The 12123-nt window shown below is 43.1% G+C and overlaps 1 protein-coding gene across 5 annotated transcripts in view; it reads right to left on the reverse strand.

The window, feature by feature from the left end:
* Positions 1-12123, reverse strand: part of LOC111871375 — a 37777-nt gene that overhangs the window by 25040 nt on the left and 614 nt on the right. The window lies entirely within an intron of this gene.

Raw genomic sequence — 12123 nt, forward strand, 5'->3', positions numbered from 1 at the left:
ACCGAAGTTCTATAGTTGACTCTTACATAGGAAATGTGTTTACCGGGCCGTTGCCTAGTTATACACGTTACAATATCATACCGCCTGAAGCCATCTCAACGGCGTACGTAAGAAATCCCCAGCATCAGCAGCAGCATCACTACAGCCTCTCAAAACTGCTGAGGCAACGCCTTAACATCACGCGAATTCCTGAACCGATCGTTATGTAATTTGCTTTGTATATCATATCATCTGAGGTCATCTCAACGGCACATATCATAAGGCCTTCACATCAGTAACACCAACAATGCAGCCTCTCAGATTGTTGAGGTAATAACCTTAACATTACCTGAATACCCACCCAATCATCATGAAATTAGGCATGTAAGAGTACAGTGCGTACAATCAAGTGCGCGCCGCGGCTGCAATTTGCCGTGAGTCATACCACCGCAGAACGGATGCAGTCGCGTGGAGGAGCTGCAACTCCTCCCCGCGACTGCATCCGTTCTGCGGTGGTATGACTCACGGCAAATTGCAGCCGCGGCGCGCACTTGATTGTACGCACTGTATATCATGCCAGCTGAGATAATCTCAACGGTGTAATTCATAAATCATGCCCATTAATATCAGCGCTGCAGCTTCCCAAATTTTATTGTTGTATTGACTTTATCGTGTAGACATACTAAAGTTTTCTTTCTGCTTACTGTATCAGCCACTAGAATTAAAGTGAAAGGAAAGTGGGCGATTAGTTCTTCCTATAACTTCTTGTTTAAATCGTAATATTCGAAGTGGGGTATGGCTCAGGAGAGGAGCCAGTGGCGGGCTCTTGCGAAGACCTTTGTGCTCCATAAAATGTTGGAAAATTCTTGAGTGGCTGAGCGACTGGCGGATTCTCAAGAAGGGCTCAGCTCCATGGAGATAGCCAATCGTCGCAAGCGGCACGTGTGAGATACTGCCGCATGGTTACATGTCTGCACAGGCAGCAATACTAGAGCTTCGTGTGTCGAGTTACCATTATCCCCACTAACTCAATTTTGCATTCGAAGATTTTTCTGGCATTTTGTAACAATGTGCTCAGTCAGCAGTTACATTCTGTAGGAAAAAGAAGCTAACTAATCGCTATGTTTGTGTCCACGTATTGCAAGTTTTGTTTCTTAAATAAAAGTGCGGTGTTATAGTTTCGACAAATCTGTGGGGGTCCTTTATTTTATTTTTTACCGATAATAGGCCGAAGAGAAAGTGTAAATTTAACAGCGAACTTCAAAATGTTTTTCCTTCGAAGATGGGAGAAACGAAAATGAAACAACGCAGTATTATATGCAATACTGTAACGCCTGTACTAAACAAAGGCAATTACATATTAATATGATTTGGAAGAACATATCAACAGCGCACAAGCACACACACATGTCCAGATGTCACAATTTCCCAAAGGTCAGTTAATGTATTATTAAACGATATTCAAAAACAGAAGAAAGGACAGTAGCAACTAGGGGGAACTGTCTTTTCATGCAGTGAAACATTACACAGACGACAGGTGTAGTTTACACTGTGTCGCCTTTTCTCATCACAAAATCTGGTCACCCTAATCCAGAATGGAATGAAATTCGCCCACAAGCTTCCCAGCCTATGAGTCCTTGTTTAAAAAAAGTGTAAAATGTTACATAACGCGTCCCAAGAAACTCAGTTTTCGAAACACTTCTCAAGCACTGCTATTTGTTATGATACATGGCGCGTTATTACGTGTGCTCGAGACACACAGTGCACACAGCCCAGCTCAACATACTGCGGCATGCTCTTAAACTAGCACCTGTAATGTTAGAACTGGTAGTGCTGCAAAGGAATATGCGTTGCGTCTAGACGCTGCTGCGTTTCGACGACTGGAGCAGCATCTCCGTGAGACAAAAGCAGAACACCTACGGCACATGTGAATGCCCATGGAATATACGAACACTAGCCAATGAAGATGCCCTAACTGCAATTGTGGAACAACAGCCTTGAAGAGGCTCACGCGATGTCACATCAGAAATACATCATGATCATCAAGTGCCTCCACACCACTAGTCGCGGAGCACGCATCTGTTTCCGGGCGATTGTCCTCTAATTGTGAGGTAAAGGTTGTGGTTTCAACAAGGCAAAGCTCCAGCGCACACTGGGTAAGATGGACAGCGATGGCTGAAAGTGGACTGGACGTCCTGGGCCGATTTCGTGGCCTCCTTAATCGCTGGATCTAACCCTAGCTGGCTTTTTCCTGTTGGAGACACCCGAAGGACTACGTTTATAGTCACTTCCAGGGCTACCGAAGATCTCTTGGCAAGACCATACGCTGTATGATATTATCGACCTTTCTTTTAAACACGGAATCACACTATGAAGAGCCTGTGCGTGAATGTCGTTTCACACTGTGTACACATACATACGCGCGGTGACCAGTTCAATTTTCAGTTCTTGGTGAAAATTTCCATGTCAAATATTCATAGACTTCTTAACTGAATTTGAAATTGCGCTACTGTTACTTCACGTTGGAATCTTTCAAGAGCATAATTTCGACTGTGAAATGGTAAATCTGTCCCTATAATTAATTAAACACCATGTCATGAAGACGCATATGGGAGTGGAGGTATAGCTCCACCATACTAGACATCGGTACTAGATAGAGATGAATGGAGAACTTCAAGTCACAGCCTCTTTACCCCTGGAGAAAGAGCCCTCAGATTCCCCTGTATAGGAAGCTTGATGGACTCCAGAGCCGGTCTGGACGCTATGGTGAAGAGAAAAATCTCGTTCCTCTGCCGGGAATTGAAACCCGGTCGTCCAGCCCTTTTCCTCTCGCTATACAGACTACATACAGACTGTGAAATAGGCATGGCCAGTATGTAAATGAGTAAACCGAGTCACTTAAGTATCACGGGGTTGGACCCAGATGTTTTCATGAGGGATCACACGCGGACTAAAATGAGAAATTCTGTGTAATGTGCTGATTCAAATAAAATAGCTTACAAAGCTTGTCTTACTGTAGGTCTATGAATAAATATGCAAGTGCAGAAACTGACAGGGAGGGACTCGAGCCTTCGGCAGAATGATGTGAATTTATATGCGGTAGTGTAGTTGGTTGATGCACTATGCTACAAGCTGAAAGGTCGCGGGTTCGATTCCCGATGCCACTGGATTTTTTAACTAACCCTTCCAGCCGCACTATGACCCTGGGGTCGACTTAGTCTCTAACAGAAACGGTTACCAGGAATCTTCCTGGAGGTGAAGGGCTGCAGGCGCGTGGGGGTGACAATCTCGCCGCCATCTGTGAGCATACCGTCTAGAAAATGTGGGAGCCTCAACATCTCACAACCCTATGGGCCTCCAAGGGATATTACAGGGAATGCTCTACCTTTTATCTTACATACTTAACAAGTGTTATTTCGTAGCTCTCGATTCTACTCCCCTATGCTTTCACTAACGTCATTTCTGTGTATCACACCATACTGGGTAAAATTCACAAGCCGTGTTCTATTCATGCCTAGCGTGAAACGCGAAGTCGAACAGTGCGGAAACAGCAAGTGGCAAAATAGTCTTCCTACCAGGTTTAATAAAACTCGACCCCTGAGTTCAGGCGTTATTAATAGACGGCCGCAAGGCTAGAAAACTGCAATAAAAACAAACGGCGACAGTTATTGAAACCAAAACATTCAATCAGTAAATCCGAAGTGCAACGCGACTGTGGTCTTCAACACCGCAGGCTATTTTCTGAAGATCGCTGCTCTTTTTGTGGACCAGACCTACAGGACGTTGAACAAGTATTTCAATGGTGCAGTGGAGCGCAAGACCCTCCTTCTCAAGAAAGAATCGTTTTCTAAAGGCGCGTCCACATTACTCGTGCTCGTCGGGAGACTCGTCTGGCTTTTACTTGTGCTCGTAAATCTTCGTCCACACTACTTCAGTTGCTCGCCAGACTTCGGCACGTGAGGATCCGTATATTTACTCGTAGTGTGTATAGGCTGTAGTCGTATTTTAATTTACGTATTGGCTATAGTTTTCAAATTAAATATTTAAAATTTGCTTGTTTCGTGGCTTGTCATATCGTCCACATTACTCCCGCGAGCATAGCGAGTCACACGAGCACGAGTAATGTGGAGGACTGAGACCACTTGAGCCAAAGGGCCCAAAGCCTTTCAGGCTTCACTGACCTCCGAAGATCCATACGGAGAGGGTTCCTTTAAAGCAGACTGTGAGGGTCACTGGGTCCCCTACCTTCTCTCTTGGCCGCGCCATAGCTCAAGCGGTTAGTCGCTGGCTTCCCACCGCGGCGGCCCGGGTTCGGTCAAGTGGGATTTGTGGTGGACAAAGTGGCGCTGGGGCAGGTTTTCTCCGAGTACTTCGGTTTCCCCTGCCAATCTTCAATTCCACCAATTGCTCCACAGTCACCCTCACCTATCATCTGGGGCTGGCACAATAGGCCAGAAGTGGCTGCAGTACAAGGGACTTAGTCCCACCTCACTAGCAATAAAAATACCTTGTCTGAATATCTGACGAATCCGACCGGTTCTCGCTCTGCACTTTATGAATAACATTAGACATTTCGTTCGCATGCTGGGCTGTCTCCGGGCCGAAACCAAAAATAACGCCTATAGTTCTAGTTTCATTTTTCACCAGGAAGCAGATAGCGGAGATTTTGGTTCTCCTACGCGGACATTTCGAGATATTCTGAGGCTTTCTGCAATGATGGGCCCATAATTGGATAGGGCGATTGCAGACTTGTATATGGAGCGGTTTTGGGACACGGCATTTGGTCGGTCAATCTTGTATCCTGTCAGGTACTTCTGTTACGTGGACGACACCTTCAGAATCTCGTCCCATGGATCGGAAAAGCCGAATGGCTTCCCTGACAGTCTGAAAATTATCCATCACAGTATCCGGTTCAGTACGGAGACGGCCTGCCTTATTTCCCGGACATCAATATTTAGAAAAAACCTGATGTATCACTCGGCCATGTGGGTTACCGTAAACATACCGCCACACATCCAATAGCCATATCGTACATTCCACCGAGGTACACAGGGCCAGGACTGTGTGCAGCCGGGACAACCTGCATGATGAACATAAGTTTCTCGAGGTCATATCCAGGCTACATCGACAGGCTGATCCGCCGGGGTGTCAGTCTTCCAGCGAGCGTTGTTACTGTCCACAATGATCCAGACTACGTGGCATCCTGCTTTATGTGGATACACATTCAGCTGTATTAGCAGGAATCTGTCTCCGCACACCATGAAACCCATCGGGCTACGTCGAGGAAAACCAGCAGTCTCTCAAGGGGGTCTTAGGATTGAAGACGCCATGGGTATACGGCATCCCTTGCTACTAAAGTCAGGTATATACTGGGCAAACAGGCCGCTAAATCAATACCTGGGCGAAGCACGACCGGAAAATCTGACCTAACATCTGGACAAGTCAGCCGTTGCAGACGACAGCTTCGATTTGGGACACTGCATCCAGGTCCAAGACACCAGCATCCTCTCCATCTAATCTCCGTACATGGACCGTATCACCGGTGAGGCGACTGAGATTGAGGTCCGTCCCAACAGGAAGAGCGGGGATGACTTCTGTTTAAATTAGTCATGTAAATCTCTCATTTATCACCTCAAGAAAGCAGGTTGCATCCCCACTGTCTCTTGTGATGTAGTTCTTCAGGACCTTTGGCAATGACAAAGGCTAGAATACGGCCGGTTCCCTAAGCTGACACGTCGCCTTGGTCTCCACTCATGACTGATTGTAGTGTACAGAGAAAATAAAACTGTGTTATTACTTGTATTTCTTGACACACCTTCTCTGTAGAGAAGAGGTCCGCCGTGTGCTGCACCGACGTCGAAGGCAGGACTTTATTCTGCCAGCCCCGGACGATGAGTATGGAGCAGTCAGTGGAGTGAAAATTCGCAGGGGAAGTCAAATTACTCAGAAAAAGCCTGCCCATCACAAATCCCACAGGACCTGGAATAGAAGCCAGGACGCTAGAGTGGTAAACAGGCGACTAACTGCCTGAGCTAGAACACGGCCAAAAGAATCCCTTCACTCATGACGATACTGCAGACAGCTTTCACGATGCGTGTGAATCGACCGTCGTTCATCTCTAAGGTCTTTAGACCCGCCATGGTTAATTGCACTGTAGTTATTAGTACAACCACTGTCGCAGAAGCGCTGCATTTGTTGGGCGATAGCTCTGCTGTCTTCACAGAACGACCGTTGGGTGTAGTGGCCTCTGAATTGGTAGGTTGCTGCTGCTGCGTACCTTTCTGGCGTAGCCAGTTTGGCTGCAACAGTACGATGGGAGGGTACTTGGGGGCTGAAGTGTAATTTCTGCACACACTATAACTGCTGGGATGCTACACTTCACAGCAGCAGCATTTCAACTTCTCTCCGTTATTTCGTTCCGGGCACTCGGTGGCAATGAGATATCTTCGGGACTGCTTGCAGTGGACACAGATGCGGCAAAATGATGGCAGCTGCAACACTGCGCCATAACAGTCCGGGCCCTGTAAGCTTCCATTTTGATTATGATACTGTGTGAGGAGGAAAGGCTGACGGCTGCCTGAGACTTCTTTCGGTGTCCGAGTCACTAGAAGAGGGACAGTCATCGCGCAACTACGTCAATGTCGAATTATGCATCTCTGCAGTTTGCCGCATCCGTACATGTTGACGAAACGCCTTCCGAAGTGCATTTTGAAAATGTCGCTGTAGCCATGATCAATTTTTGCTATTCTTGCACTTTATAACAGATTCACTTGTTACAAATAACGATACTTTCTTTCATACAAATTTCACGCTTTTCTTGCCTTTACTTCTTATTCGAATACTTCAAGTTACAAAACTAAGGCTCACTTTTAAAGTGTTAAACAATAAAGAAAAGTGTAAATAAGGGAGAGTAAGAGTTTGCTATTAAATAATAACTCCACTTTATAGTGCTATATTACGGAATCTTCACGCTGAATCGAAGCGACTGCCACTGCCGCTCGCGGACGCGTGAACTTGCACTAAATATCCAATGTGGCAGTGCGTACGGTTTTCTCGTGCCTCGTGGCATGTGACGGCAACATGTTTCTGTCTCTTTTTAGAGGGCGGTGTGAAGGGTCGAACCTGCACATATCTGAAGTGGGCACCCAATTACTATATCATAAAAATGGCATGCTCCGGCATATTGCTTTCTTTGTAATCATTTCAATAAAAGAGAAATAACCCGAACTGTTCCTTTAACGGTGATTCCAAGTCTGGAGTAGAATTTATGACTTAGTTCAGCTAGTTAAGATTGAATTACCGAAAATGTCGCTCCAAGTGGCCATTTTACTTTTTCACTCATCTACGTAATCAAAACGAAAGTTCATAATTTTACGTGAAATATAAAAACACTTAAATTTGAGGAAGAAACTAGTGAAATGCTACATTTGGAGCATAGCTCTGTATGGGGCTGAAACATGGAAACTTAGGGTAGTAGGTCAGAAACATCTGGAAAGTTTCGAAATGTGGTGTTGGAGAAGGATGGAGAAGATCAGTTGGACCGATTATGTGAGAAATGAAGAAGTGTTAATTAGAGTCAGTGAGCAGAGGAATATCCTACACGAAATAAGAAAACGGAAGGCTAATTGGATTGGTCATGTTTTACGCAGAAACTGCCTTCTAAAAGAAGTTATTGAAGGAAAGATAGAGGGGCGGATAGAAGTGACAAGAAGACGATGAAGACGACGTAAGAAGATGCTAGATGACCTTGGGGACAAAAGAGGATACTGTCATTTGAAGGAGAAAGCTCTAGATCGCATTAAGTGGAGGAATTGTTTTGGAAGAGACTGTGGACCTGTCGTCTGACAGATTACTGATGATGATGATAAAAACACGGATTATGAAGACACCAGACACCCTGACTCCTTACAAACATGTTCCCTTCTGGAAACCAATCTCTACAAATAATTCAGTTGCCCATTTCAATAGAACTTGTAACTGCTGGAGGGAGAGGATTAAGAAATATAACAACAGAATATGTCTGGATGGCATAACATTCGTGTCATTCATATGAAGGAACATATTATGGAATCGGACAGAATAGCACAGAATAAGTTAAGCCATTTAGATTTTAATAATTTTTAATATGTTACATTAACACAGGGCACTACAATAAAATTGTATAATTACGTACTTCCTATGCAGAGTCACAATTTGTAGTCGACTGTAGTGGGCTGAGACAGATTTTCTTTGGTTCTCCCATTTTCTATCATGCATTCCGCCATATAATAGTTCCTTCATTATCAAAAATGACCTGTGCTAAATTTAAATTGATATGACATCATGAAATAACATCCAAGTGAAACTATTATCCTTTCAAATTTAATCACTTCTGAACAAAATGAGGCAATCCACACATAGCTGAAGCGCAGAGGTTACTAGTAATGCATTTAAGAATATCACGGAATAGGGGGGGGGGGAAGTTCTCCTTTGCACAAGCTACTAAGCAGAGTATAGTTCTCTCATAGTGCTTAAAAACAAACTTCTGTAGAAAAATTCCATTACTACGACAGAAATTCAATGCAATTTGGGGGGGGGGGAAACGTTGTTCCATACTCCTGGTAAGTACCCCTTAAATGCTCTCTAGTACATAGTATTTCTAACAAATACTATTAATATGATGGAATTATTTGAACATTTAACTCCCTTTCGGAACATACCAAAACAACAAATTTTACATAGTCCCTTTTGGCGAATAAAAGATATTAAAGAAAAAGCTAAAGTGTAACAATGTTCTCGTAGGTAGAAAAATACAATTAGAAAATACTCTTACATGTTATCGATATTTGGAGAACTTACTGTCCCATCGTCTGCAACGACTTATTCTCTTACGGGTAGTTCTTTGTCAATTCGTTATTTCACCGCTGCGCCACTGGTCGCTCATTACACTCGCCTCTTCTTCCAACGGCTCTCTTGAAACTGAATTTAAAACAGACTTACTATTCGGACTCATTAACAGACTGCACCAACTATTTGACCACAAGAGCCACGGGTCACCAGTCCGCTCTGCACTAAACTGAACTCGCGCGAAAGCAGCTTTCCGGGTGTGTCACTCTTCACTGGCATCAGCTGAGCGACTTCTCGAACAATTTAGATGTTATGACGTGATCGCCCCGACCGCTCAGTTCCCGCGATAATATGTATACCTATGCGAGGGTGTAAAAGTTGCCCTTAGCATGTAGGATGTGAGGTGCTCGTGGCGGTTATATCCTAGACGACAGCGCTCTTCTTGCCCTTAAATTTGATTACAGGGACTTATGGATATCTTCTTAACCACACCTTTCCAGGACTGTTATCTTCCAATTTGGTAACTTCATCTTCCTTATTGTCAGTTTTAACATCATCCTCCGATCGTATTTTCGGTAGGCCCGCTGGTCTTGGTTTCCACGAGTACAGGCTTTTAACTGATCTGTTGGTTGGCATTCGCTCTACATGGCCTAACCACAAGTCTTTGTGTATGTATAAAATTGATTATATTTTTATAGTTTTAGGGTTCTTCTAAAGGAAGTATTTCCCAAGGGCGAGTTTATTATTAGTTTTAGTAGTCTCCCAGATCGTTACAATTAATTACATTGGACCATGGTTTGCTGAACTTAAAAAATACAATATAACAAATTTTTCATGCTACTTAAGACTGTATGGGACCATAATTTTCGTCTACATCTGCTAAGATTTGGAATAACATTAGACTGTAATCAGTTATATATATGGCTAAGATAAAGGGAACACCATAATTTGCACAAACCATTTGCATTACAAATTCCTTTCACTTTTTCATTTCAACCTCTCTATTTATGTGACTTCACACAATGCTGTGCCACAATATCTAGTCTGAAGACGAGATTTGGATAGGTTTCTTTATTTCTCTATTACTTTTCTTGTATTACCAATGCATTATCATGAAACAGTGATGTAGACTGCTGCATCACAACTTCCTTTTGCAACCGTCCCTCTTCTTTGCCCGCTGCTCTGGCCGCTCCTTTCCTCCTCTTAGTTGCTCCGGCTACTCCTGCTTGCCGCTCCGTCCACCTTTACCCTTCCTCAAACTCTGTTACTTTTAGATAATCTTCCTTGCAATTTGGATACAGAAGTAACCAGGTTGGATTTAGGATAATGGTAGGCATGGATCTCCTTCTCAGGTCGATAACAGGTCTTTCTTCGAAGAAACTTCAATACAACGAACCCTTGGCTTTACAACCTTAGGTTTAATTTACCTATTCTTTGTCACAATCACTAATCTATCATTTTTAATTATACATCACTCACTATTTATAGTAGTTATATTGACACTGTCCCGCCTACAAAGGCGATTCTATGAGGAAATAGCCAGTGCCTCCACCACGAGGAGTGTATCTTATCAACTGCCTACCACTGGCTTGGCGACGCTAACAGACTTAAGGGCCTTCCCAGCACCACACCCTAGATGACATCATTCCCCACATCAATCCGGGGATCCACCGTCCACTCTCCAGCTACAAAACTGCACATACGAAATAACGCCGTGCTATCGTCATGTAGGCACCTCCTCTCGAGGGCCTCACACATTCAAGTCCACTAGTAATCGGTTACACTTTGGCATTGGTTGATGAAGTACTGAAACTGCTGCTATATATAATATGTAGAACTATGCTACCATCAACACGACACATATTTCAGTTATTACAAATGGATCTTTACTTACTGGGCGTATACACGTTCAGTGTGTACAGTGTGTTTTACACTGTGCGGTGGTTTTACGCAGATGGCTATATAGTCATACATTCTTATACAGAGTCTACTATGTGCCTGCATTTGTAATATGTCCTATAAATCAAATATCTGAAAATCGAAGAATAACTTGGGATTACTGAGATTCTGAACTTAGTCCACTGTCTGTCATTCTAAAACACTCGTCCACTAGTTGACAATAGCTGTATCTAATAGATCCAACATAGTAGGTGCCTCCACACCCTTTCTACCCGAGGTAAATAGATCCAGTTTCCAAAACGTTGCATTCATTAGAATATTGGATGATGGGCAGAGTCCAGAAACTCAGTAACTCAGAGTCTAACACACCATTGACCGGACCCTACAGAACCTACTTGGCAAAGGGTAGTTGTATATGCAACCCACAAGTTATTCCAGCTGCAGTTATGAATCATACGAAGTTCTGATGTTAACTTAAAATACTAAGGTGGATTTCCATGTACTGTACCAAAAAGATGTAACTTTAAACAAGAACTTGGGCATGGGTGAAGATACCTTATCCACAATGCTGAAGAAGACTGAAACTATTGTGACAGGACGTAAACACACCTCTCTAGGAAAATTAATTTCATAATTAAATTCAGAGCTTTAACTCTAGAAGATTAATAACATGCTTTGAAGAAGATAAACATAATAAATCACTGAATGAATCCATCTATGGCATTGAGGTTGGCAAGGCTTGCCATGTTATTTGCTACCACCTGACTATACAGTTCAAAGAATATTAACAAACAGTTCATCCTTAGGTCAAAAAACAAAAAAGTAAATTCTACTACCTGGTTTGTCAATCAATGCAGCATAAATAGCAGGCAGAAATGTGGAAGAGGAAGTTTTATTATAACACAGCAATAAAAATCAAACAAATATAAATGGTGACTTGAGAGTACAAACTACACAATCAAAACAACTCATTGAAACCGCCTAAGTACACCCACAAATCATCACTGAGCTGTGTATCTCTAGTGAATAACTATTTCTGGAGAATAATATCAATTTTTGTTATTAATATTTGCCGCATTTCCTCTGTTTTAAAAATTTCTTTTCAGAACTCCATTAGGCAAGAGGTGGATGTACTTTAGCTTCCAGCCTACTGTCACATATTCTTTCCTTAAATGTACTTACATAGTTACGGGGAACAAGATCATTGACCTCATACTAACATGATCCTAATTACAAATATATCAAGAATACCATGTTTCTCCAAAACGTCGGTGAACTTCTATCAGAATACACGGCGTCACGTTGGAAAACTTGGTATTCTTCCCAGCTATCGCTGTAAGAACCTCAAATAGTACACAAAAACGTTATCATATCTGGTTGAAGCATACCATATTAAGGCAATACAGACCACGCACGTGA

The sequence above is a fragment of the Cryptotermes secundus genome, unplaced genomic scaffold (assembly GCF_002891405.2).
Source record: "Cryptotermes secundus unplaced genomic scaffold, Csec_1.0 scaffold194, whole genome shotgun sequence".
Classification (NCBI taxonomy): domain Eukaryota; kingdom Metazoa; phylum Arthropoda; class Insecta; order Blattodea; family Kalotermitidae; genus Cryptotermes; species Cryptotermes secundus.